This window comes from Macaca nemestrina, chromosome 9 (assembly GCF_043159975.1).
Source record: "Macaca nemestrina isolate mMacNem1 chromosome 9, mMacNem.hap1, whole genome shotgun sequence".
Classification (NCBI taxonomy): Eukaryota; Metazoa; Chordata; class Mammalia; order Primates; family Cercopithecidae; genus Macaca; species Macaca nemestrina.
Window position 1 is genome coordinate 29,049,368 of NC_092133.1, and position 27,643 is coordinate 29,077,010.

General features: G+C 44.1%; 1 long non-coding RNA gene across 5 annotated transcripts; it reads left to right on the top strand.

Moving 5' to 3' along the window:
- Window positions 1-339: 339 nt before the first annotated feature.
- LOC105478302 (uncharacterized) lies at window positions 340-25,879 on the top strand. Of its 5 annotated transcripts, none has more exons than XR_011607669.1 (6): window positions 340-514; window positions 2,339-2,508; window positions 2,704-2,789; window positions 4,067-4,143; window positions 4,335-4,401; window positions 24,950-25,107. It is a non-coding gene; the product is annotated as an uncharacterized lncRNA (long non-coding RNA). The 5 variants fall into 5 exon arrangements; XR_011607667.1 differs by adding an exon at window positions 25,761-25,879 and having other exon boundaries at window positions 341-514; window positions 2,339-2,789; window positions 24,950-25,132; XR_985239.2 differs by having other exon boundaries at window positions 2,375-2,789.
- Window positions 25,880-27,643: the final 1,764 nt, after the last annotated feature.

The following is a 27,643-nucleotide window of genomic DNA, read 5'->3' on the forward strand; positions in this document are numbered from 1 at the left end:
CAATTTGGAACACATATAGGAGTTGGCAAGGATGTGAAGGATCTGAAGGTTAAAGGAACTGGTGAATATGGCCTGTAAAGAAAAAATATAATGGTCTATATTTGCTTTCTTCATATATATTAAAGGCTCTCATATAAAAGGGGCAATAGATTTGTGACAGATTGATGATGGCCACAAATTCTTTGACACTCATTCCCTTAAAAGGCAAGAATATATATCCCCTGCCTTTGAATGTGACGGTGTCTGATCAACAGACTGTGACACAAGTGACCTGATGCTAGTTTCCAGGCCCAGGCCTTAAGAGACTGGCAGCTTCCATATTCCATATTCCATATTCCATATTCACTGGCAACACCAATTCTGATGCAGCCAGTGGCCATGTTAGAAGCCTGCCTACACTATGACCACTATGCTATGAGGATGCCCATGCTAGCCACATAGAGGTGCTGCATAAAGTAACTGATGTCTGACCAGCCCCAGCTGATCCAGCCATCCTAGTCCAGGCACCAGACATGTGAGTGAAGAAGTTTTCAGATGACACCTTCTGGGTGAATCCTTTGTTTGTATGAAGGATTACAAACAAAAACCACCCAGCTGAGCCCATGAATTCCAGAATAATGAGAGATAATCATAAATCATTATTTTATGTTACTGAGTTTTAGGATCATTTGTTACAGAGCAGTAGAAAACTGAAACTCTTGTTGTATCTAGCTTGATCTTAGTATAACAAGTTATAGGAGACCCTTGATGGGGTTTTATGTAAGAGAATAACTATTGATCTTGTGTGATAAGGACTCTGACAATACAATGTGGGATTTATGAGGGGTTTGTGGCACCTGAGTCAGTTCAGGGATGATACCTCAAGGTTTTGTAACAAGCTGCTAGAAACTGCCACCTGCAAAATAAGACCAAACCACAAAGTTAATAGAAGTTGGCTCCATCCTTAAGGATTCCCGCATGGAAAGAGAATCATGAGCAGAAACAGGAAATGGAGGGAAATGGTGGGTCTTCACTAGTGAATTGAGACTAGTCACTGGGCTAGTGTACCTGCTGAGGAAAGTGATGGAGCACTTCTTCCTACTTTGTCAGTAGCATGCTATCCTACTTTTCTACTTCTATTCATATTTCTTCTCCTGGATATTGAGTCTGAGAGGCATCAGATCCCAACTTTAGGGGACTTATCTACCCAATGCATGAAAATGAGTTTCACTACAAGAATCTGGAGTCAGTGTCTAGGAGGAGGGAGAGGAACTCCATGGTCCACAGCATCCTGGCCATAGCAATCCAAAAAAGAGGAGTACCAGAATGTTTTTTAGCATTTTCCGAGGAATGTATTAACTGTATACATATTACATATCTTCAAGACAAATTCTCTCAGAAAACTCACCACAAGCATATGGTATATTTTACTGCTAGATCTACTAGCATATTGTCGAAGAAGTAGCACCTGCTTCAACTGTGGGTTGGCCAAACACGTGGGTGTTATGCCTGACCTTTTTTTTCATCCACAACACTAAGTTTTGGAGTTGAGTCATCACAGAATATTCTCTAAGTTTTTCCTCCATAATTTTCTTTTGCAATATGGCTGCTTTTTTCATTCTAAGGATTTATTGCAATGTATAAAATGTATATGTGTCTTCTTGTTCTTTCATTGGTTTTTGCCCCACTAGCCTGTAAGTTTGTGAGGACAAAGACTATGTCCTTGTTCACTGCTATATTCTCAGCACATTGGGCTATACCTAACACAGTTAAGACATTCAATAACTATTTGTTAAACTAATAACCAAGGCTTTTTTTCTTGCTCTGCCTGTTTTTGAGTCCAAGATTCATTTCCTGGACACATATTTGAAAAACTTTCCACACACATCAAACTCAGAGAGAAGGGAGAAATAATGAAACTGCAAGAAACCAATTATCAAATTTTCAAAGTTTGGGCTTGATACATATTCACAAATAACCAAGGGACAGCCACAGTATGGTAGATTAATAATAAATCACTTTGACTGTGATTAATGTTGCTATTTTACCAAACATTGTCATTTAGTCTCTTTTGACAAGACATCACCAAATAGAGGAGAATAATATGACCACCGTGTGGTTGGACAAACTGTAACGAGGTTACAATCTTTTGAGTGCTGGATATTTCTGTTCTAGGAATTCATATTTAAATCAGATTTTGAACAGATGAAAGGAATGTACAATTAAAGTTAGCTTGAGGAGAGAGAGAGGCAATTTTGCCCCCATGGAAAACAACTGGGGCTTTGGCAGATGCCAGTATTTTGGGAAAGGGGGGCTATAATTGGGAGGGAAGAGCTGTCAGTCTTTGTACCACTTTCAGATCATCAGTAAGTGCGATTCTGTGGGCTCACTACAGCCCAGAGGAGCCATGTAGCTCAAGATGAAGATTTCCATAAGGTGATGCAAATTAGAACCCTTCTGCAGAGGTGTCTGAAAAGAGCCAATCACCTGGAGAAATGCTCGGAAACTGCTTGAAGAAAGGAAAATTCGGTGAGAAGAAGGAAGTATTTTAGTCTTTGGCTAAAATGAAGTTGCTACTGTTGTTTCTGAAGATGTTGTTTTAACAGCATTGGGTTCTGAGCCGTGGTCACAGAGAACAAAGCGCTGGGTCTGTTGCTTTTATCACTCAGCACATTTAGCACTAAAAAAGAAATGTTCCCTTCTTCCACTCTGTCTGGTTTTAAGATCCCACCTGATTTTCCTTTGCATCGCTACTAATTTATCTCCTCGCTGCAAGGGTGTAGGTCTGTCTGCTGCGCCTCAAATGCAAGGTGAGTTTCTTCCTGTTTCCCCTCTAGTTCTTCAATCTAATTTACAAACAACAGCTTGTATGTTGCTTTATAGTTTGCTAAACATACCCACATACCTTGTCTCACTAAGCCTTCATGATAATCTGTTAGGAAACTGAATGAGGAAAGAGAAAAAACATGAATAACTCCTAAGGGTACAGTCATTGAACCTAGAAAGAGCTGAGTTTGATTGCCTGCTCTCTTACTTCTTAGCTGTCTGACTTCAGCAAGTTACTTAACCTCTTTGGGTCTCAATTTCCCTATCCCAGGCTTTTACTCTAGAAAGTGATACAGAATTTGGCTAAAAAGAATTAGACTTTAGCACCTGACTTCTTGGGCAGAATCTCTACCATTGGCCAGACATATGATCTTGGACAAGTTATTAATAGTCAACATTTCTGTGCCGCAGTATCCACTTCTGGAAACTGGAGATAGTAATAGTATCTTTTAACCAGAAGCTGGTTGTTAGGATTAAAGAAATTTATATGTAGAAAGAATTCAAAATAAAACCTGGCATGCAATAATCACTGTGTAAGTTTTACTGTGATAGTCATTATTTCTAAAAATATATTTTTTGACCTGCTAATAAAATTAACACACCAACATTGTAGGAATCCTGGGAAATCTCTCTTTCCCTTTCTAGTTAATTGTTTTTTTAATGAGTTATAGTGAACACAGCTCTAAAATATTCAACCAATGCTTCCTCTCAAGAGTACCGTGCTCCCTCCCACCAGGCTGTCATAAAGTTGTACAAGTTAGAACACAGGGACAAACACACACTTCTCCATCAACAACAACCAACCAGTGCCACAGAAGAAACTCTCACCTTAATTTCAATTCTGTTCTCTCTTGGTTGTGTGTTGTTGTGTGTTGTGAGCTGCAGTCCCAGGTCCTGGGTATGCAAATGCTTTGTTGCTGGGGCTTCTTCATGAGCACGGTGACTCCTGGAGTCAAATCCCTCTAGGGGATCCCTCACCCCTTATTCTCCTCCAGATTTTTGTACAATATTACAATGCTTTTGACTAGGAGAGAGGAAGTAAATGTTCCTCCCAAACAGAAAAGATGTGCACATTTCCTTATTAAAGAAGGAAGAAATTTTATTCTGGTACCAAGCCTACATTCAGCACAGGCTTCAGAAATATTTGATGAATGAATAGTGTTCTCAAGATGATATAATAGATAGCATCGATGAAGTGCTTTCTCTGTGACAGACCCCATGCTAAGTGCTTTGCACATATTGTCTCATTTGATCCTCACAGTAACCCCAGGAAGTAAGAGACACCCTCAAATAACAGATGAGGAAATAGAGAAACTGTCCAAGGTCACAAAGTTAGTGGTAAGTGGCAATGCCAAGACTCAAACCAAAGTCCACACTTTTAACCACTAAGAACAATAATAAGTAAATGGTAATGACAATAGTAACAACAACAAACACTGCACCAGGCACAGTTCCAAGCATTTTATATATATTCTATAGACTTATATTGTCCCTGGGGCATTAATGTTACCATTCTACCCTCTTTACAGGTGAAGAGACCACAGCTCAGAGAGGCTAAATGACATGTCCAAGGTCACATAGCTCTTAAATACCTGAGTGAGTACCAACCCAAGCAGCTAGGTTTGGAGACTCATCCTCTGCCACCTTTCTGCTGTCTGTCAACCTTGCTGCTCTGTTACTTATGATGACCCGAGACAATACTGTTTGGCTGGGAATTCTCTGGTAGGACTCTGACCAAATTAACATTCAAGCAGCATTCTTTCATTCAATGTAATAAACTCTTATTATACTATTACTTATTTGGCACATGGCTTCCTAGGAATTGTCAGGGACATAGCAGGAGGCAGGAGCCTCAGCCCTCTAGAACCTTAAAGTCCATTGAGGGCTGAGATTCTGTAAGTGCTACATGTCTACTGAATACCAGCTAGACCCTAGTAACTATGCAGGGTCCTTCCACATTCCCTGCTTCCTTTGATTTGCACATTTATCCTGAGATGTAATATTATTTTCCCCTATATTCAAATAAAGAAACAGTGACTTTCAGCAGAGAAAGGGATCCCTCAGCCATTGGCCCTATTTCTACCTGACCAGGAATTCTCTCCAGACCACATACATGGGTTAACCAGCTTCACACATCACAGAAGTACTCACCTTTAATTTTTTTCTTAATATTCTGTATGCTTGCACATGTGCACACCTGCGTGCACGCGCACGCACACACACAGCCTAGCTAATAAGAACTAAATATAGAACTGATTGCTGGGTTCAGTGTTTATTCTAATTCATGCAGGTTCGTAAAGTCCACTTTAGACAAAAATAATGCTGACTCACTTATGTAAAAGAAAATCAGTTCATATTTACAAGCTCCATAAAACCTGCTGGAAATACTTAGGTAAAAAGATACAGCAAATGCATTTACAACTTTACCCAAATGTCTCACTAGCAGTGATCTGGAGGAGGGTCAGAGAGGGCTGAAAACAAGGATCTGAAATAATCTATGAGGATAATATATTCTAACTACCAAATGAACAGGGCAATCTGAGAATATTGGATTCAAATGGATTTTCCTGTGTTTGCAAAACTGCTGCAGAACACACCATAAATGGGGCTTATGACATATTTAAAGGACCAGCCTTCCTGCTTCAAATGTTCTGGCAATTCTTGAAATTTCTGGGGGCAGACACTCTCCTTGCACTCAGCACGGTGCTACCCAGGCGCATTATTCATTAAACCAACAAATACTTTGCCTCCAGCATTACTTGTGTGTTCGGGGGAAGATAAGAACAGAAATGTGGTTCCACTCTCAAAAAACTTACCATGTGACCCCAATGGATTTAAAACAGAAGTTAGTTGGAGCCTATTTATTGACAGGCACCAAAGCCCACTCAAATTGATTCAAGGAGAAAGAAGATTTGTTGTCAGGAAGGGAAGAATCTTAGGGAACTCAGGTGCAGGGAGCACAGCCAGGCTTCTTTTATCCACTTTTCCTTCTCTCTGGGAGCACCCTCATCTCCATTCTCAAGGCTTCTCTCACCACTTCTTTCTGCCTCCACCTGCCCCCTCTGCATCTATACAACCAATTGGGCATAAAGGGAGCAGGTGCTCTTGATCTGACAACAAAACCTTCTGCAAAGGAATCAAGAGACTGCCCAAATGCTAAGAAACACTGAAAGTCACTCAAAATCATGGCTTCCCTGGGAAGGAAGGAGATGCAGCCTTGGGGGGGCTCTTGCCCCGTTGACTGTGCCCACCGGGATGGAGCAGACTGGCTCATTTTGCATGGGCTTTGAAGTTGGCTCCCTGAATCTTATTCCCTCTTCGGAGAAGGGCCTTCTGCAAAGAGGCCACTTTCCAAAGAGAGATCATCCTTTATAGAAATGTCTGGCCGGGTGTGGTGGCTCACGCCTGTAATCCCAGCACTTTGGGAGACCGAGGCGGGCAGATCACGAGGTCAGGAATTTGAGACCAGCCTGACCAACGTGGTAAAACCCCGTCTCTACTAAAAACACACAAATTAGCTGGATGGGAATGTAATCCCAGCTACTCAGGAGGCTGAGGGAGGAGAATTGCTTGAACCTGGGAGGCAGAGATTGCAGTGAGCAGAGATCACGCCACTGCACTCCAGCCTGAGTGACAAAGTGAGACTCTGTCTCAAAAAAAAAAAAAAAAAAGTCCACCTGTATGGAGCTCAGAGCTGCAGTCACTATGCCTCCCAGTACACAGAAGGAAAAAGACCTCTGAGGACCTGTACCCCTGAGCCCGCAAGAGGGTATGTGGCCATTACACACCTGCCTCAGACCAGAACTTAATGACTTACAATATTACCTACTCTACAAGCACTAATGGAGAGCCTACAGCAAGCCTATGCCTGGCACAGGGGGATCCCGAATTAGGAAACATAGTCACCAACCTAAGGACTCTGGATCCTACTGAAGAGCACAAACACGCCTGGAACCAACCACAATGTAAGGCAGAAGGGGGGGGACATGCCTCTAAACAAAGACAGGAAACTAGCATTTGTTAAAAGACAGCTCTATGCAGGCATTGAAGCCTCCCACTCTCCCTGAGAGACACATGTTAGCGCAGAGACTTAACTCAGGCTCAGAGAGGCAAAGGACTTTGTCCACAGCCACACTGTTCGTAACAGGATTTGGGCCCTGCTCTTTGTGAAATAGTAGGTGGCTTCCTCCTAGAACAATGCATTGCCCACAAGGGATACAGGAGGCCCAGAGACTGCAGAAGAGAAAGAGGTGGCTCCTCACGGGGAGCGGGCAAGACTGTGTTGGCAAGATTTCTAGCGAGTTGGAAGAAGTGTTACATAAAATTAAATTACTAACGTACTTTCAACAGTGTGTGGAAGCAGATGTTGGAAGATTTGTTTGAAGCAGGCACAGTAGGTGACTGACGATGATAAAGACAGCCTAGGAAGTACCAAGAGCAGACTCCGAAATAGCACTAAATGAGGCCACTTAGTGTAGAAGCAAATAGATCTATATCCTCACCCAGCCCCACATTACAATGTTATATGGTTGGTGTTTCTAATGATACTTCTGGATGATCAAGAAATTGATGAATTGCACTGACATGTTGTCTAAGGTAACTAGAATGTGCTCTCAGGACTCTTTCTTGGCTCTGAATGGATCTTGGGCTAGCTGTGTGGTCTTGCACAAGTCAGTTAATTCCTCTGGACCTCAATCACCTCACTGGAAAAATAAGAACTGTGACAATTCTGAAAGTCTTTCATTGGAAACGGAGTGATCCTGGAGTGAGAAATCATTCCTGCCCATCCCACCACAGCAGCGCCGACAGCCCTTGTGGGAGGTTGCCACATTCTTCCTCTGGACCACCCAATCCATATATGGTTGTTGACTCCAAAGACAATATCTTACTGCTTCCTCTTTCTGCTCCATTTCCCTAAAGGCCCTTCTTCTTTGCAATAGCTATCTTTTGCCCAGGTTGTCACTCTTGATATCATGACCATACATGTTTCAAAATCAGGGGTACTTTGCCACTTACTAAAAAGGAAAAATACATATTACTATGGCAATTTTTTTTTTTTTTTTTTTTTTTTTTGAGATAGAGTTTCACTCTTGTTGCCTGGGCTGGAGTGCAGTGGTGCAATCTCGGCTTACTGCAACCTCCACCTCCCAGGTTCGAGCGATTCCACTGCCTCAGCCTCCCAAGTAGCTGGGATCACAGGCATGCACCACCACACTTGGCTAATTTTTTTGTATTTTTAATAAAGACGGGGTTTCGCCATGGTCGGCCAGGCTGGTCTCAAACTCCTGACTTCAGGTGATCCACCTGCCTCGGCCTCCCAAAATGCTGGGATTACAGGAGTGAGCCACGGCGCCTGGCTGGCAAATTATTTTTACTTAATAGTTTTAAGGGCACAAGTCATGCTGCTTTTATGCTAAGCTAGTTTTGCCATCTATAGGCAGCGTGATTTCTACAAAAATGAAAACATGTACCAGAGAAACCATTGATGTCCCTGGCTTCTACACGGCAGAATGCCAAGACTGAATGCAGGCCTGTTGTGCTAGAAGCCTTGGCAATGGTGGGAGGGTCTTAGGGTTCATTTTAGTGCCTGTCCCCATTGATTACCCTATCTCATGTTCAAACGTCAAAGCCAATCCAGATCAGGAACTGTGATTTGAAACCTCAGCCCCCAGTTCTGTCCAAGGAGGGTACTTGAAGTTACAGCTGTAGAAGTCCAGTTCCTGAAGACTTGGAGGTTCTTTAACCTTCAGAGCACACTGTTTATAAGCAAATATCCCTAAGGGAGATAAGACCTTAATCTAGGGGTGATAAATAGGTTTCATCTAAAGTGCCAACTTTGATTAAGTCAGTAACGTCTGCCTGGAGCCTTGTACTGAGAAAGATTCTTAAACTGTTCCCCAGTGATACTCAAAACAGTTAACAATCCACCAATTAGCACAAACAGCCAGCTGTGGTGCTGGCCAACCCTGCCCTGCCCAACCCTCACCTTCACCCCAACCCTTCCGGGATCTTCCGGGCGCCCTGCTCATTTGGGTGTTAGCTCTTTAGTTGCTGGGTCAGCGTAGGGAGGTCCAAAAGGAGCCTTCCAGGCCACAGCTGTTTACCAACTAATGCAGAAATTGTTCAATGTCTGAACCATCTGATTTTAAGCTCAATATCAGCTACAGCTGTCTCCCAACCCACAGGAAGTACCAGCGGTGAATTAGTAGTGTCAGCCTTTGAGCGGGGAGGGGAAGAGAGTGCAGCATCATGTTGAATATGTATTTTACCTTTTAAAGAATCCATGTTTTTCTCAGTGGGTCTTGGGACTAGAAACTATTGTGTTGCTGGCATTGTGAATTTTGACTGGACACAAATAGAGAGTTAAAAGGGTGAACCTCAAACATATTCATTATCATTATCATTAAAACTTACTAAAGAATCATGTCGACCGGGCACAGTGGCTCAGGCCTGTAATCCCAGCACTTTGGGAGGCCGAGGTGGGTGGATCACGAGGTCAGGAAATCGAGACCATCCTGGCTAACACGATGAAATCCCATCTCTACTAAAAATAGAAAACATTAGCCAGGCGTGGTGGTGGGCACTTGTAGTCCCAGCTACTCAGGAGGTTGAGGCAGGAGAATGACGTGAACCCGGGAGGTGAAGCTTGCAATGAGCCGAGATCGTGCCACTGCACTCCAGCCTAAGCGACAGAGCAAGACTCCATCTCAAAAAAAAAGAATCATGTCTGAAAAAATTTAAATTTGCAAAATCAAGCCTAAGGAAATTGAACTTAAAAACGTCATTATGAAAAAAAAAACCTGAGTGATAACTGAATTCTACCAAAAATTGAAAAACTAATACTAATCCTTCTCAAACTCTTCCAAAAAAACTGGGTATATGGAATAGAATTTCTCATAATGAAAATGGAAATCCAAAATGATTGAATTTTTTTTTAAGAGACAGGGTCTTGTTCTGTCACCCAGGCTGGAGTGCAGTGGTACAATCATAGCTCACTGCAGCCTCCAACTTCTGGGCTCAAGCAATCCTCCTGCCTCAGCCTTCTGAATAGCTGGGACTACAGGCTCCTACCACTGCACCCAGCTAATTTTAAAACCTTTTTGTAGTCATGGGGTCTCACTGTGTTGCCCAGGCTGGTCTCAAACTCCTGGCCTCAAGAGATTCTCCCACCTCAGCCTCCCAAACTGCTGAGACTGCAGGCATGAGCCACCAGGCTCAGCTTCAGCTGGAAATTTGTAGGTGCATCAGATAAAAATGATCAAAGAATTAAATTTACTTATTAGAATTTGCTCCATAAAATCATCTTAACAAAAAATTAATGTTTTTATTATTCTAATACAAATAATTTTATTTACAAACCTGAAATCAAAATGTCCTTGGGGGTCAAAATAGCAAGGAACAAGCTTTCAATAAGTCAAACTGGGCTGAATTCGTCTATGTTTCCTATCATTTTGAGCAGCTACCCTGAGCCCTCCCTCACAATTAGGATTTGTGTCACAGTCATGACATAAACCATGTGGCAATTGCTGGAGTGCAGGGGTAGGGCATGACCCCCACATTCCTCCAGCAACAATATCAACAATATGCTGTCACACCTTCCAGGGGAGCCCCAGTTGAGAATCACCACTGAATTGAAACACTGTTCTTGTGAGTGAATGATTTTCCCATTAGAGCAGGAAAAAATGTTTAAGAAACATTGCTTTAAATATTGAACCCTTCCTTATCTCCTTGTGTGCCTCTCCCCCATCCTCTCCACCCTGGGTGATTCAACACCTGTGCCCTGTTCCCCACCTGCTCCATCACTAGTCTGCTCCATCACCATCTCTCATTGGACCACACTGCAATAACATCCTCGCCAGGCCTCCTGTTTCCACTCACCCTCTTTACAATCATTCTTCATTCTGTAGCTGGAGAGTTCCCTCAAAAACCTAAGTCAAATCATGTTGTTCCTCTTCTTAAAGCCATTCAACAGTTCCCTATTGCATGTAGAATTAAGCATAAAATATAAAATCTTTATTCTAGTTTATGAAATGCTTTACAATCTGACCTCTGCCTACTGTACCAGATATATCTTGTACCCTCTCCCGCCTTTCTCCCCTCTTCTCCTGCCTTTCATTCCTGTAAATTCCCACCGTAGATCCTCAGCACTGGCAGTTTCCTCTACCTGAAGCATTCTTTTCCTGATCTCGCCCTGTTTGGCTTCTTCTTGACTTTCAGGTCACAGCTTCTCAGTCTTCTGAGAGATCTTTTCTGACCATCACCCCCAAACCAAAGAAACCACAGTTACTCTTTCTTCCTGCTTTAATTCTCTTCATAGCATTACATCACTTTTTTTTAATCTGTTTAATATTTGTCATATCCTTCCTTACAATGTTAAGCTCTCTCAGGGTAGGGACTAATTTGATCTTGTTCACTATATGTAAGCACCCAATATATATTCATGAATACATAGATAATGGATGAATGAATGAATGAGCAAATGAACGTAGGTAGTACCTTAAAGGCTGCTGAAATTTTAGGAGCCAGTGCTGGGACTATCAAAGAGAAAAGAAGATAAGCTCACTCTTCCTTCTCTCAACCTAAGGTGATGCCCAGATTTGCCCTTTCCCTCAGGAAGCTTACGCTATCCACAGAGGCTTCATTTCAGCAGTAATACACATTTGGAGTTAACCCTTTTCTCCACGGTGATTTCACTGATGCCACCACACTGTATTATCTTCCACGTTGTATTGCTCTGCCTCTTCATCTGGTTTGAATCTTCCCTCTCCCGGCCCGCGGGATAGTCGAAGCAGGTCCTGGAAGAGGGGGTGGGAATTTGGGGAACAAGAGATACGAGAAATGGAGACAAGACAGTGCTCTGATCAAGTCTACTTTAATGGCGGTAATGCAGTGCCTTATATACACTTGGAGGGAAAGGGGTTGGGCCAGAGGCGGAGATGATCTCATCGCAGAGGGCGTGACCAAGTAGGTATTGGTTTCTCTGGTCGAACGTCATGTTGCACCTGCGCCGTCAGGTAGTAATTTTCGCGGGCGCGGGAAAAATGGGTGAAGAAGAAGCAGGAAGAGCGCCATCTTTTATGAGGTATTAATACAGGGAAAAAAGGCAAAGATAGGGAGAAGGTGTGGGGTGGAAACGAACATAGCTCAGGCGTCTTCAATCGTCAGCTACTACTCGCTATGGCCGGGGCGTGCAGCTCCGGACAGGTCCCCCTTTTAATTATTTTATGATGAGAAAACGACCCCTCGGGAACTGCGCCTGTCTTAGGTTGGGTCAACTCATCCCCACCTTCTAGGCCCGTCATGGGATAAGGCAGCAGCAAGGGCGGCCCTCCTGTCTTAGGCTCCGATGGGGATAGTGTCCTCTTACCCGTCATTGACTGTCCAGTTCAGCACACAGGGGAGGTGGTCTTATTAAGGTAAATAAGACTCACCATTTTCAGTCATCTCAAGGCGATGATAATGGACCTGTATAGGTTTGGCCTGGAAGGCCTCGATTTGTTGTCTGACGAATGCCATAAGCTTATTAAAGATTATAGGCCCGAGAGTGAGAAAGAGTAGAAGAGTAAGTAAAGGACCAAGAAATAGCAGGAGATAGGGGAGAAGTCCATCGAGTCCAGTCCACAAGGGATTAGCGACCAGACCTTTTCTGCGCTCTTCTAGTTCTTCCTGTAAAGTCTTTATCTTATCTCTGACGATTCCGGATTTGTTGGCGTAAAAACAACACTTTTCATTTCCATGACTGGTCTGGCATTAGGTAAGCTGTCTTGCCCGAGCAAGTCACCTGGGTGATTCTGTCTGACGGAGGTTCAGATACCTGTCCCCCTCTGCAATCACAAGGCTGGCCGTATTGTTTTCGTAATAATTCTCTTGCCTTACGAGGGTCACCAAAACCTGCATAGACTGTCACTATGTTATATAGAGCGATTACTCTCCAAAGGAATCTCATGTTAGGCTTCATTTTCTGAAAAACAAAAAGGAAAGAACTTCTCAGGGAGATTTATCTTCCCTGGACTGACAATGGTTATGATTTATTTGTCTTACCAATCTTTCAGGCAGCCATCTGGCTGCATCATTTTTTTGTGAGAAGATGCATACTGAGCCTCTTCCCCAAATTAAAACTGGATCGGGGCCATGCCATGAATTATCAAGTGGATCTTTCCATTTTACCATTGCAAACTGTTTTTGAGATTCAGGATGCCAGAAACGATCGGCAGCCGATTTTCCATGACTGTCCAAATTTAAAAAATTAAGGATAAACAGGGCATGATTGAGTATGTTTCTAGGGGTACCCTTCACGGGGTACCAGCTCCCCCCTTTTAATTTTGTGATAACAGTTTTTAAAGACAGATGAGCTCTTTCTACTATACCTTGTCCTTGGGGATTATAGGGAATACCTGTGGTATGTTTAATTTGTAGGGTATTACAGAATTGTAAAAAGGTTTTGGCTATATAACCAGGGCCATTGTCTGTTTTAATTTGTTTGGGTATTCCTAAAATAGAAAAGCAATGTAATAAATGAGCTATGACATGTTTGGTGGCCTCTCCTGTTTGGAGAGTTGCACTGATGAATCCACTATAGGTGTCTATGCATACATGGATATATTTTAGCTGACCGAATTCTAAGTGGTGAGTAACGTCCATTTGCCAAATTTCGTTGGGGATGAGTCCTCGGGGGTTAACTCCTAGATAGGGAACAGGTAAATACGTTATGCAGTTGGCACATTGTTTAACTATTTGTCGAGCTTGTTCTCTGGTAAGTTTAAACATGAGTCTTAAAGTTTGGGCGTTTAAATGATGTAAGGCATGTGCTTTTTGTGCTTGTTGCAAATTGTCTGTAGTGACTGTGGCTATGATTTTTGTTGCCGCGTCAGCTGTTGCGTTACCTTGTGTTAAAGGTCCCGGTAATCCTGAATGTGCTCTAATATGCCCAAGAAAAAAGGGAGTAGTCCTTTTTCGAATAAGTTGTTGACATTGTAAAAATAGGTCAGCTGTGTCTGAAATATGTTTAATTTGAGGCACGGTCTCTAAGAGGGGTATTGAATGAGCCAGATAGGTGCTGTCTGTGTAAATGTTAAGTGGCTGACAAGGAAAAGCTGATAGTGCTGCAATTATAGCTTGCAATTCGACCAGCTGAGCTGATGTATAAGTGGTCTGGAATTTAACGACTACATTATTGTAAGTGTAAGCGGCAAGTCCTGTGGAAGATCCATCAGTGAAAATTAATAATGCGTCATTGAGAGGTTCTTTGCTGGTAATATGGGGAAACACAAACGCATGAAGTTTACAAAATTGAATAAGTTTGTTAGGTGGGTAATGGTTGTCAATTGAGCCAGTGTAAGAAGCGCAAGCAATTGGCCAGGCTTCCGTATTTTGTAATAGCCAATGAATGTGTGATTGAGTGTAGGGCTGTATAATGGTAGAGGGTTCTTTTCCAAAGTATTTTCTACTGTTTTCTCTTCCCAAGATAATTAGATCAGCTATGGCATAATAATAAGGCAACAAAACCTTTTTAGGGGAGGAGGGCAGGTGTACCCACATAATGGGATTGTTCTGCCAAAATAGACCAGTAGGGGTTATTGTTGTGTTAAAAATAAGGAATATTAATGGCTGAGAATAATCAATACTGGTAACAAATTGTGTTGCAATGGCATGTTCTACCTGTTGGAGTGCCATTAATGCTTCTTTAGTAATGGACCTGGGAGATTTTGGATTAGTCTCCTTTTAATATATCGAAAAGAGGTTTTAACTCTCCTGTAGTGAGTTTTAAGTACGGTCGAAGCCAATTTATGTCTCCCAGTAATTTTTGGAAATCATTTAAAGTTTTTAAATGATCACGACGTATAACGGCCTTTTGATTAATGATTTTGGGTCCATTAATTTGAAAACCAAGATAGGTGTATGGATCTTGTAATTGTACCTTTTCTGGGGCTATTTGTAGTCCAGCTGCTGCTAACTCTTGTTTGAGTTGAGCAAAGCACTGTAAGACTTGTTCGCCAATTTCTCCTGCTATTAAAATATCATCCATATAATGTATAATATACATTTGTGCCCACGTTTTTCTGACTGGCTCTATAGCAGCAGCTACATATTTTTGACACAAGGTAGGACTATTAGCCATACCCTGAGGTAAGACTTTCCATTGATAGTGCTTCATTGGTTGTTTAAAATTTGTAGATGGAAGACTAAAGGCAAATCTTTTTTGGTCAGCAGGATGAAGGGGAATTGTAAAAAAGCAATCTTTAAGGTCAATAACGATTTTAAAATATTTTTGAGGAATCGCAACCGGTGAAGGTAATCCTGGTTGTAAGGCACCCATAAGGATCATAGTGATATTTACTGCTCTTAAATCTTGTAAGCGCAAAGCATGCCTACAAGACCAAAAACCTCATCACCTGGGTACATGGTAGATAAGTAAATAATGGTCTGCACCCCAGACGCAGCAAATCAGAAACTTGGAGGGCAGAGCTCTGCAAGCTGTGATTGAACAAGCCTCCCAAGTGAGTTTCATGCACACTGAAGGCTGAAACTCAATGAGAACCATTGTTTTAACCAATTAAAATACAATCTTCAGGTGGTTCATATACACTGCCAAAATTGAGAAAGCTTGAGAATCACTGAATAGTAATAATTATTTTCAGATGGTACTCGACAAATTTACAAAAACTGCAAACATGCAAGACCCGCCCAGCCATCCACACATCCACTGGGATCCACTCCCACGATCACCCTCGAGGGAAATGAGACCCTCCTCCGTATCTTGCGGAGGCCCCGCAAGGTTAGAACAGGAGCTCACCTTTAAAATATGCTCTGTCTGAGCCACCACAGCCATGACTTGCGAATCGACCTCCTTCCTATCTATTAAATCTCTAATGAGGTTCCAATAAGAGAAAACGGTCACAGGAATTTTTTCTGGCCCAAAAGTATTATAATAGTCCTGAAGACAATCCCCTACTCTACGCCATATTTTGATATCAATAGTTCCTTCCTGTGGGAACCAAGGGCAAGTATCTTTTACAAAATCAAAAAATTTAAACAAGTCATTACCTTTAACCTTTACTCCTCGTATCTTTAAAGCCTCTTTTAATTGTCCTACATATATTTGATGCTGACTTAATTCTTGTCCCATTTCGGACGCGTCACTTACCTTCGATCCTGACGCGGCAGGTTCCCGCGGTGATCAGTTTAATTCCTTTTGTCTTTGTTAGCGGTCGACCATCCTTTGGCGTCCTCTTCCTCACAGAGTCCCTCGTTTCCAGGTCCCTGTTCGGGCGCCACGTCTCCCGGCCCGCGGGATAGTCGAAGCAGGTCCTGGAAGAGGGGGTGGGAATTTGGGGAACAAGAGATACGAGAAATGGAGACAAGACAGTGCTCTGATCAAGTCTACTTTAATGGCGGTAATGCAGTGCCTTATATACACTTGGAGGGAAAGGGGTTGGGCCAGAGGCGGAGATGATCTCATCGCAGAGGGCGTGACCAAGTAGGTATTGGTTTCTCTGGTCGAACGTCATGTTGCACCTGCGCCGTCAGGTAGTAATTTTCGCGGGCGCGGGAAAAATGGGTGAAGAAGAAGCAGGAAGAGCGCCATCTTTTATGAGGTATTAATACAGGGAAAAAAGGCAAAGATAGGGAGAAGGTGTGGGGTGGAAACGAACATAGCTCAGGCGTCTTCAATCGTCAGCTACTACTCGCTATGGCCGGGGCGTGCAGCTCCGGACACTTCCCAACAAGAGTAATCTCCTTGCAGGCTTGAATTATATCTTTTGTGACCTTCAGTTCCCAGTAGGCACCCAGTAAGTGTTTTATAAACCATAGAAGTTCGGGCTTGCGGGTAATCTTAGAGATCACTTTCTCGTAATTCCCACTGTGGTGATAAAAGGGAGCAGAGACCTAGAGACTGAAGTGACTTTCCCAAGATTGTGTGGCCAGCTAGAAACAGGACTGGTCCTCAAACTTGGGTTTCCTGTTCCCAGGCCAGTGTTCTTTCTACTGTGTCAGTGGAGACCTTGTTAGAAATGCAAATTTCTAGGCACTCCTCTCAGATCTTCTTTAGGGACCTGGAATCAGGTGCCCAAAGTAACTGTGGTGATTGTGACTCCAGGGACCCAAAGATGGCACTGTTTCTGTGAACTAATAACAGGTTGAATCGTATGAAACACCTGACAGTTTTTGACCTCCAAAACCACAATTTCATATTTGATGTAATAATATTCTCTTGGGTATAAAGTACTAAGTATGAAAGAGGAAGAGACCCAGGAAAGAGATGATAGCTCTCCAAAAACAAATTAAAATCTGAACAGAAGGGTAATCAATGGATGCCCAAGCGGAAATCTCATGAAGACAGAGAGAGCTTCCTTTTCTGGACCAAAGTTGCCCTGAGGTGCCGGGGAGGTTATGGGGTGTAACCAACCATAGCTTTGTTCTCAACCCTGAAAAGGTTATAGCAATAATAATTGTGTTTAAAGTTGGTATTTTTTTGAGAGGTTGTGCTTTCCAAAGACCACTTTAGGCACAGGTATTAACTCATCCTTAGAGCAATCCTACTATCATTGTTCCCACTTTACAGTTGAGGGAACTGAGACAGGGGGAGGTTAAGGAACTAGCCCAGGGTTAGCGTTAGGAAGTGGTGGAGACTATTTCTTCACCCACTACACTATTTTGAAGATGTTCCAGGGAAAATTGGATGACATTTGGCAAGGACTTTGGAAAGTCATCTCCTGTATGAAGTGAACAGTTGAATAAAAGACCTCCAAAGGAACTTCCAAGCCTGGTGTTTTAGGAGTCTAGGATTCTGAGAGAGGGGCTCCAGTAGAGGAATGCTTCGCCACAGTGTCTTTTTACCCAAGCACTCTCCTCCTTGCCTTCCTCCTACCTGTCTTTTGTTCAGGCACACAGCGTTCTTGGGTGAACTTGCAGGGGTTGATCCAGGAATGAGGGGTTATGAATTCCCATTTATTCTACAGCTAATATTGTGCTAGGCACTATTGTACCCACATAAGGCATCATGTGTATATACTCCTCCTAACACCTCTGAAGTAGGTACATGCCCTCATTTTACAGATAAGGAGACTAAGACATAAGAGACGGCCCTGGCCTTAGCTAGTCAGTGACAGAGCCAGGATCGGGAACATGGGTCTGTTTCCAGAAGCCTTTGCTCTTTCAGCAAAACCACGGAATGCCTAGGAAGGTGGTTGCAGAAAAGAGCTGTCTCTTCCCTCTTCTCCAGTGGGGCCTGAGAGCCAGTGGAGCTAAAGCCAATGAACGGAGTTTTACAATTGTTTGTTCAGGCTGCTGCGAAAGGCACATACCTTTTGCAGCCTCAGCCCCTGCATCAGCTAAGCCCACAGTCAGATAAACTTACCCCTGGATGTTTCAACATACTATGTCCTGTCAGAAGGCATGTGGTGGGATAAACGGTATGTCTTCTCCAACTTTAATTGATCAACAAATCTGGAAAATCACAAGAGTCTGTCCAGACAGTCCAACAACAAATAAAAGGAAGATCAAGATGTGCATTAAACATTTAAAATCGGGACCTAGCCCAGCCCTCCCGAACGCTTCTCTTCAGGTGGGATTAATAGAGCATTTGCTGAGCCATCAGCTCCCGTTGCTGCTGAGTGAGAACCACTTCCCCACAAGGCCCAGGGAGCAGGCACCTCCCCAGCATCCTAGCTCTGGTTCCTGCCACAGCAGGGACAGATGCTGTTTCCTTTACTTCCCTGATAATGATATCATTTACCTTGCGGGTTCCTTTGGCTGGTTTTGTTTTATATGCTACAGGAGTTCTCAATTAGCCTCTCTCCTCTACCATCTGCTGATGAGAATGACGGCATTTGCAAAAAGCAGCTACAGAGCCTCTTTTCCCTCTTTACTTAAAAACAGTGAGAAGGAGGTGTGGGACCTGGGCTCTAGACCAGACTCACTGCTTCTCCACCATGGCGGACCAGGGCTAACTAGCATCTGGAGTTTTACTATTAGATAAGAAAAGATACCACAGTTCTGAGGCCAACTCCACTCACTAACTCCAGCTCCTGAGTCCCCTCTCCGGCTGAGCTCTGTCTGACAAGGCCATGGCCACTCCATTCCCCCTTCCAAATGTCTGCAGAGAAACGGCCCTGGCACCATAAGCTTGGCATTTGCCCAAGGACAGTGAGGGTGGCAGCCTGGATGGTGTTGACAGTCCCAATATTTGAGCCGTGTTTTCCAAATTGTGTTTTTCAGAATATTCATTAACAGATGTTCAGTTTAAGTGTCCCTTGATCAAATAAAATTAAACAATTCCACTCATAGTTGTTTACCCAAGGGAAATGAAAATACACAACCACACAAGCACTTGTACACAAATATTCATAGTGGTTGTATTCTTGATCACCTAAAACTGGAAACCACTCAGACTTGGGGAGTGCATTCACAGTGACACATCCGTGCAGTGAAATACTACTTGGCAATAAAAAGGAAGAAACTACTGATAAACACAACACAGCTCAACCTCAGAAAACATCATGCTAAGGAAAGAAACCAGTGACACAAAAGACAACTTACTGTATGACTCCAATTGTTGTGAAATTCTAGAAAAGGGTCAACTCTAGTTATAGGACACAGACCAGCGGCTGCCAGGGGTTGCACGTTGGGGAAGAGAATTGACCACAAAGGGTCATGAGGGAGTTTTTGAACTGATAGAAATGTCCTAGACCTCGATTGTCATGTTGGTTACCTGAGTGTATACATCAAAACTGATTAGATGATTAGACTGAACCATTAAAATGAGCAAGTTTTATTGTATGTAAACCATACCTCAATAAGACTTATTTTTTAAAAATCCAACAGGTTAAAACTCACAGGACCCCCTAGAGCCTTTAACATGACATTACGCATTTTATTTAATTATTTATTTATATTTATTTTGAGACAGAGTCTCACTCTGTTACCCAGGCTAGAGTGCGGTGGCATGAGATTGGCTCACTGCAACCTCCACCTCCCGGGTTCAAGCCATTCTCATGCTTCAGCCTCCCGAGTAGGTGGGACTACAGGCATCCACCATGTCCGGCTCATTTTTGTATTTTTAGTAGACAGAAGGTTTCTCCATGTTGGCCAGGATGGTCTCGAACTCCTGACTTCAAGTGATCTGCCTGCTTCAGCCTCCCAAAGTGCTGGGATTACAGGCGTGAGCCACCATGCTTGGCCAACATTGTGCATTTTAAATCTTTTGAGGAGGAGCTATAACATCCAAGATTTCCCAAATTCACTTGGGAAATAATTTAATAAAGAATTTTACAAAACACCTATTACAATCTTGGGGAAATGGGTAAAAACAAGCATTAGAGAATTGCCAATCTGGATAAAGCCATGCCCTCTTCATTGTTTCCTTTAAAATTCAAGTATCCTTGATACAGGAGCACATTCAGCCTGACACCTTCGTAGGAACTTGCTTAGGAGGTAATTTCTTGCAGACCGGAGGGCCAGGTGTTAGCAGGAGCACACTGAGTGAGGAAGAGGGTACTGGCAAGGGAAGGGGGAGCCAGAACCTGACTGGGCTCCCTGCAAGCTGCAGTTACCCATCGTGAGGAGCAGTCTACCAGGTGCCAGGGAAATGAGTCAGAGACGAGTATGGTTCCTGCCCTCCAGGAGCTCAAAGCCTCGCTTACTCTTGTCAGGAGCCATTCTGTCCCAGGATCCTATTCCCATGCTGTTGTCCATGATTTTTCTCTCTGGCTTCTCATTGCCTCTTCCTAGGAGAAGGGGATGATTCTCTGTCACTTGGGTCCTGTACACTCCTGCATACCTCCAGCCAAAGTGGTCACCAGCTCTAACTGGCAGGCTGTCCCCAGACTCACTGATCACCAGAAGGGATCCAGCACTGGCCTGGGGAGTTCTGGTGGGTGGCAGCAAAAGGAGAGTCTTCTACCTCATTTCATCTCAAACCATGTCCAAATTCTCCCTACCACTGGAGGGGCCTGCCCTGTGGCTCTGAGTCATGAGAAAACCAGATACAGGCGAGCAACACAGGGACAGCTGCATGGAACATACCTGCTTTATCAAGTGGACAAAGCCCTGTCCAGCCAGCTCTGCTCCTGCTGCCTGTCTCCCTCCTCCCTCTCTTGTGTCTCCCTGACATGGCCCGCTGACCCTGTCCAGAAACAGCTGTCTCCAGGGAAGCAGAATGCACCTCCAAGATTGGGACCTGCAAACTCTGATTCCAGAACCTGAGCTCTTAATTGCTGCACTACACTCTTAAGTTCCATCCTCCCCCTCACCGAGGAAGGAGGCAGACCCGGGAGTATAACAGACTCTCCTTGCCTCTTTCCATATCCCATGCACCTTGCCATCATCCAGCCACAAAAGATCCCTAAGCTTCCGAGGCTTAGAAACAAAAGTACACAGGAGACTGAGCCAGGAGCGATAACACTGACTGCCTTCCATCTCTAGCTCCCCTGATTTCTCAAGAGATGTGGTTAGAGAGGGTAAACAGAGCCCCAGGACGTTCTCTGAAACACACCAGGTTGAAGCAAACTTTGTCAGGCTGCCCATCACTTTCTACACGTGGTTCTGGGTGAGAGATTGGGCCCGCCTCCCTCCATAGGAGCCCACACAGTCACGCTCACTTCCCTCGGCTCTGTGTCTGCCAGGCCTTGGACCATGACCTAGGCCCACAGTGAGACATATCCATCCCAGACCTCACACACGAGCCGGGAATAAAAAGAATCAGGAATGGCAGAGGGTTTGGGGGCAGGAGCAGCCTCCAGTTTCCGGGGTGGGAGTGCCTCCAGTGGTAGTGAGGAGAAACTGTGGTGTCCTCACCAGGCTGGTTCTGTGACACTGGCAGCAACTGACCTCCTAGTTTTCCTAGATCCTGGTAACTTTCTGAGGCTGGTTCTAGAGCCTCCTTACAATTCTTTCCCTAATATGCTTTAAATCAATTTCACTGCTACTGAGAATGCTGACTCCCATTACGTGCAATACCCATTGCCTCTAAATTAGCAGTTGTCAAACTTTCTGGTCTCAAGAGCCCTTTACATTCTTGTTTTTTTGAGACATAGTCTGGCTCTGTCGCCCAGGCTGGAGGGCAGTGGCGCAATCTCACTGCAACCTCCACCTCCTGGTTTCAAGTGATCCTCCTGCCTCAGCCTCCTGAGTAGCTGGGATTACAGGCACCCACCACCACGCCTGGCTAATTTTTGGTTTTTTAGTAGAGACGGTGTTTCATCACGTTGGCCAGGCTAGTGTCAAACTTCTGACCTAAGGTGATCCACCTGCCTTGGCCTCCCAAAGTGCTGGGATTACAGCCATGAGCCACTGTGCCCAGCCCCCTTTACACTCTTAAAAATTAAGAACCTCAAAGAATTTTGTGTGGATTATATCTATTGATATTTACCATATTTGAAATTAAAACTGAAACATTTTTCAAAGACATTAATTCATTAAAAACAATAAACTTATTGTACCTTAACATAAACATGTAACATGTTAATATAAAGCAGGTGTTTTTATAAAAATAACTATATTTTCAAAAATTTAAAAAACTAGTGAATTGAGAAGCATTGTTTTGTTATTCGCAAATCTCTTCATTGGCTGGCTTAATAGAAGTCAATTGGAGTCATATGTCTGCTTCTCCATTCAATCTGTTTTGATTTCACACATCGTGTAGCCTTTGGATAACTCCACCGTTCGCTCATGACAGAGATTTTAAAAAGACAAGTGTTTTCGCGTTACGATAAAAAATAACCCATGTGAGTTTCCAAACACACTTTAAGAATCGCTACTTGAAACCTTCCAAACTAATTTCAAGGATTGACAAGGCTGCTGAAGATCAGGGCTGAGCTTGTTGAGGAGTCAAATGGCCATGGCACTTTCCTGCTGATGAGAAAGTGGGAACACCCGCATCAAGCAGAAGCAATCACAGCCCATCCCACCAGTTAGTGCCAGGAGGACAGGGCACCAATTCTGTTTTGTTCATTGCTTTATCAGTCGAGCCTGGAACCCCTGGTAGGCACTCAATAAGTATGTGTCGAACAAATGGTTGAAATAAATGCATGAATGTATATATGTGTGTGTATATATGCATGAATATATAAAGCATCTATCAAAAAATTTTAATAGAAAGATAAAAGGAAAGTATAGAGACATTGAGTGAAACACGACATCCTGGAACACCCAGCCTCCAGAAAAGCAACCAGACAGGTGGCACCTTGATGGCTAGTGCTGTGCCTTGCTCATCCGTTACCCTTGTGGCCCTCAGCTCCTCCCCTTTGTTGGGTAAATGATTACATAGTGAAGAAATGGCTTATTCTTCAGGCATCACTCCTGTCACTTGTGACTACCAGGTGGTTGTAATGCTCAAGGCTATAGAATCTGTGAAGAGGTCAAGAAATTATCTAGTTGTTTCCAATTTCCTTCTTCACCACAGAACCATTATTTCAAATGGAATCCTTACACCACCCACTGCAGGAGAAAGTGGGGTTTTGTCCCAGACGAGGCAGGAAGAGAAGACCAGAGCTGGGTGGAATCCGCCTCTGCCTCATCTTCCCCCTCTCCCCACTAGGCCCAGCCCCATCCCAGGAGCCACTAGCAGCCACAGCCCACCCCAGACACACCCAGGAGGCACACATCCGTGGCAGCCCCTGCTTCCAGTGGGGCTAAGGTTCGACCTCATTCCCAACCCCGGACTCTGTAAGATACCCCTTGTGTCCTTAAACATTTCCCATTTGTTGCTTAAGCCAATTTGAGAAGAGTTTTTGTCACTTGCAGCCAAAGTGGCCTTAATCTAGTTACTGGGCTCTCCCAGGTCCCCTAAGCTCAGCACTCACCCAGATGAGCCCTGCCGGGAGCCTGTAAGCTGAGGATGGAGGAAAAGACAACACTAACCCATGACCCTCTAGCTGACCAGCATGTTCCAGCCTATAGGGCAGGCATCCTTCACATGCGATGAAATCAAAGTGAACCCCCTTACCTTCCTTCCAGCAAACGAAATAGATGGAGAGAATTTACAAAAAGAACACTTTCATTTTTGGCAAGATCTAAATGCAATTATAGCTCAGTAGATCCACGAGAAAATTGACAAGAGCCAATCCTTTGCACAAGGCGTGCTCTGATTTCATGCCGTCAAATTATTTTTTAAAGGGCATTAATATCGCAAGCTGATGACTTTTAGCCCTGAGCCAATGATGCATTTTAATGTTTCTTTACACATGGCTCTCAGCCCAAGTGAAGCTGTCTTCGGCAAAGCATTAGCAAACATTTACATTTCAAAACTCAACAGAAGGGTTGTTGTTAGATATTTCTTTTCATTTTTTTCATATATGCCCCGACAGATAAATCATATTTCACGTGTTAAGTGGTGTGTAGCATTCTGTTTCTAACCCCTGGCATATCATTAGAAGATGGTGGCACCTACTTTTCAGGCCTAATATCTAAAGATTGATTTTGAAAGGGAGTAAGAAATACAATGGCATCATCGAACACCGTTACTTTTGTGGCAGGCAGGCTATTTTTGAAATGAGAGTGTGTTTTCAGGTTTCTTTATTCCTCTGCACAAGGGGGGGCGCCAGACATTTGCTGCCTTGTGCTATATGTGAGGGTCAGAGCAGGATCATCAGAGCAAACAAAGCCCAGTGGTTAATGTTTTGTTTTCCAGGTGGAGCCTAAGCCAAAATGAGCGAAACTAGGGATGCGTGAGGATTAGGATCAATAGCGGGTAGGGGTTCATTTTTCATTTTATAAACTCAAATGGATTCAGAGGTGCAGAGATCAAGGTCTTGAGCATGCAGTCGGGGGCTGCTGCATTGTAAGTCATCTTCCAGTACAGTCTAGACTCTGGAGCAAAGTTTTCAGATGTATCCTAGTGTAATGGTTTGAGCATGCAGATTCTACAGTTGGAAAGGTATGGGTTCAGTGAGACCTTGTAGAAGCTACTGCACCTCTGGAAACTTCCATTTTTCCATCTGTAAAATGGGAATAACAAGTTTACCTGTCACTTTGGCTTACTGTTAAAATCCAAGGTGATAATCCATGCAATGGGGCTGGCATGGCCCCTGGCTCATTTTACCTACACAATAAGAACTGCGGGCTCTTGTCATCCTTTCTTTGTAAAGAAGCTTTCCGTCCAGGCCACTCCATCATCTTCATTGCTTGTGTTTACTTCTCTCCCCAGATCGACTGTGCACCCTCCTGCAAACCTTGCAAGCCCCTCCAAGAAGAATTTGAGCTAATCATTTGGAGAAGAGAAACAATAATGACAACAGTTCTCAAATAGGATTGCAGTCATGGGTTGTACAATTCTATACCTTTACTAAAACTCGCTGAATCATACATGCACAGTGGAGGAATTTTACAGGTGTGTGAAGTATACTTCACTAAAAATGAAAGAATAACCGAAAAGGGAAAGTTGCAAAGATTTGAAGAGATTAGTTGATAAAAATTAAGAAATGGGTTGAAATCCCCCACTCTTGACTGCTCCTCTCGTATCTTTTTTTTTTTTTTTTTTTTTTTTTTTTTTTTTTGAGACAGAGTCTCGCTCTGTCGCCCAGGCTGGAGTGCAGTGGCGCCATCTCAGCTCACTGCAAGCTCCGCCTTCCAGGTTCACACCATTATCCTGCCTCAGCCTCCCAAGTGGCTGGGACTACAGGCGCCCGCCACCATGCCTGGCTAATTTTTTGTATTTTTTTTTTTTTAAGTAGAGACGGGGTTTCACTGTGTTAGCCAGGATGGTCTCGATCTCCTGACCTCATGATCCACCCACCTCAGCCTCCCAAAGTGCTGGGATTACAGGTGTGAGCCACTGCGCCCGGCCCATATCTTTTATACAAAGGCCACCTGACATGTCTGCTTATCTCTCTTGACCCTTCTGCTCTGTGTCCCTTAGTTGGGACAGCCGATCGAGACTCTTAAAGCAGGAGACCCACCTCATCTTCCTCAACAGAGGAAATCTGCTATCCTGCTCTGGCTTACCTTTCCCTCCCCAGGTGACATCAATGAGAAGGAACTCAGTGGACATGGATGAGCTGGGGAGTTCCATGAAACTCAGACTTGGGTCTTGTTACTGAGTTGGGGGAGAACCATGAGGAATACAAAGTCCATTTTACCCAATGTTCATGTGCCCTGCCCACTTATCTCTCACACACTCATTGCTCTGAAATATTTATCCACCTTGCTTCTTCTTTGGGTGCAAAATGGGCCCTAGTTAGCAGTAATGGAGATGACATTCTCTTGAAGAAAAACATGCCATTTGCTGTGATGTTTGCTGCTCCCATTCTTTTGTGAGCAGCAGACATCTGGATGTGGCTGCAAGATGGCTCTTTGACATCCCCAAGGCATCTTTCAGGTGCAGGGTGTCTCTGCTCCCTCTTCAGTCTCCATCACTGACCCACTGAGGTGGGCGCAAACCAGCTTGTATCAAGGTGACCATAAATGGAGAGAGAAGATAGCCCTCGTAGGTGTTTGCAGAGGACACACCAACCTTCTCACCTTTCTAGAAGCTGCCCATGGCTCTGCTCTCTCTTTACTCTGGAACCCCACTACAGGTCCTCTCTCTTGCATTCAGATTGCACCCTGGACTCCAATTCCCACTTCCCACAACTTTGTTCCTTGCTTGTGTCCTACTGAGTGTTCTCGGGATAAACAAGGTAGTTTCTTGCTGGAGTTTTTCTAACAGCCCCATCAGCAAATTTAACACAAGGCAAAGGAAAATCACCAACCCAACATTGCAAATAGAAAGAGCTAGGAAACTTCTCCCAGATTCTGTCTGTCTATAGTTTCCTTCCCTGCGTGACTTTTTGATGAATGGACACCTATCTCCTATAGACCTCTGTCTGATCATCCTCTTCTCCCTCCAGCCAGGCCTGTCTTCCCAACAAACTTCCTCTCCTCCTAATTGTTAGCGCATAATGAGATTAAGTGTCTAAGGAGTTTCTGGCCCCTGTGCTCTCTAACTAGGTCTTTTCTGCCTTCATTGATACCTCCAGCTCCATTCCTGCATCCCCATTACCCAGAACCCTCTGACTGGGAGGCATGGCAGCCATCTCTGGAATCCCAGGGGCCAGTCCTGCACCCCTGCTGTATTAGTCCATTTTCATGCTGCTGAGAAAGACATACCTGAGACTGGGTATTTATAAAGAAAAACAGGTTTAACAGACTCACAGTTCCACATGGCTAGGGAAGCCTGACAATCATGGCAGACAGGGAAAGGAACGGTTTACATGGTGGCAGGCAAGCAGAGAATGAGAACCAAGTGAAAGGGGTTTCTCCTGATAAAACCATCCGATCTCGTGAGAGTTATTCACTACCACGAGAACAGTATGGGGGAAACTGCCCCCACGATGCAATTATCTCTCACTGGGTCCCTCCCACAACACAAGGGAATTATGGGAGCTACAATTCAAGATGAGATTTGGGTGGGGACACAGCCAGACCATAACACCTGCTTTCTCCAAACTGATGACAGCCCCATCTGATGTGCAGGTGTCCAAAACAGCTCCTACCCTTGTTGAGAGTGTGCCCATTACCCCATCACCCAGATGGTGGCAACCAAGGAGTACCTGTCTGGGTTCTCAGCAGGCTGGAGGAGACTCTCCAGTCACACACCCCTGAGGGGTCAGTTCCAGATTCCAGGAGACAAGCAGTGAGCAGTTACCCTTCAGCCTCTCATCATCTCAGCTCTCCTCCAGAACAGCTTAGGAACCAAGCCCAGGGTGCTCTGAGCATGCCCTACCAGTCTCCCTCATGCTTTCTACCTCCAGTCAGCCGTGGACCACCTCACTCATAGCCCTCTGCCTCCCTCTCAGGTCTTCCCTTCTGGGGAGCTGCTGTCTGTTCCTGCAGCTGCCTCAGCAACTCCTGGAGAGTGGTT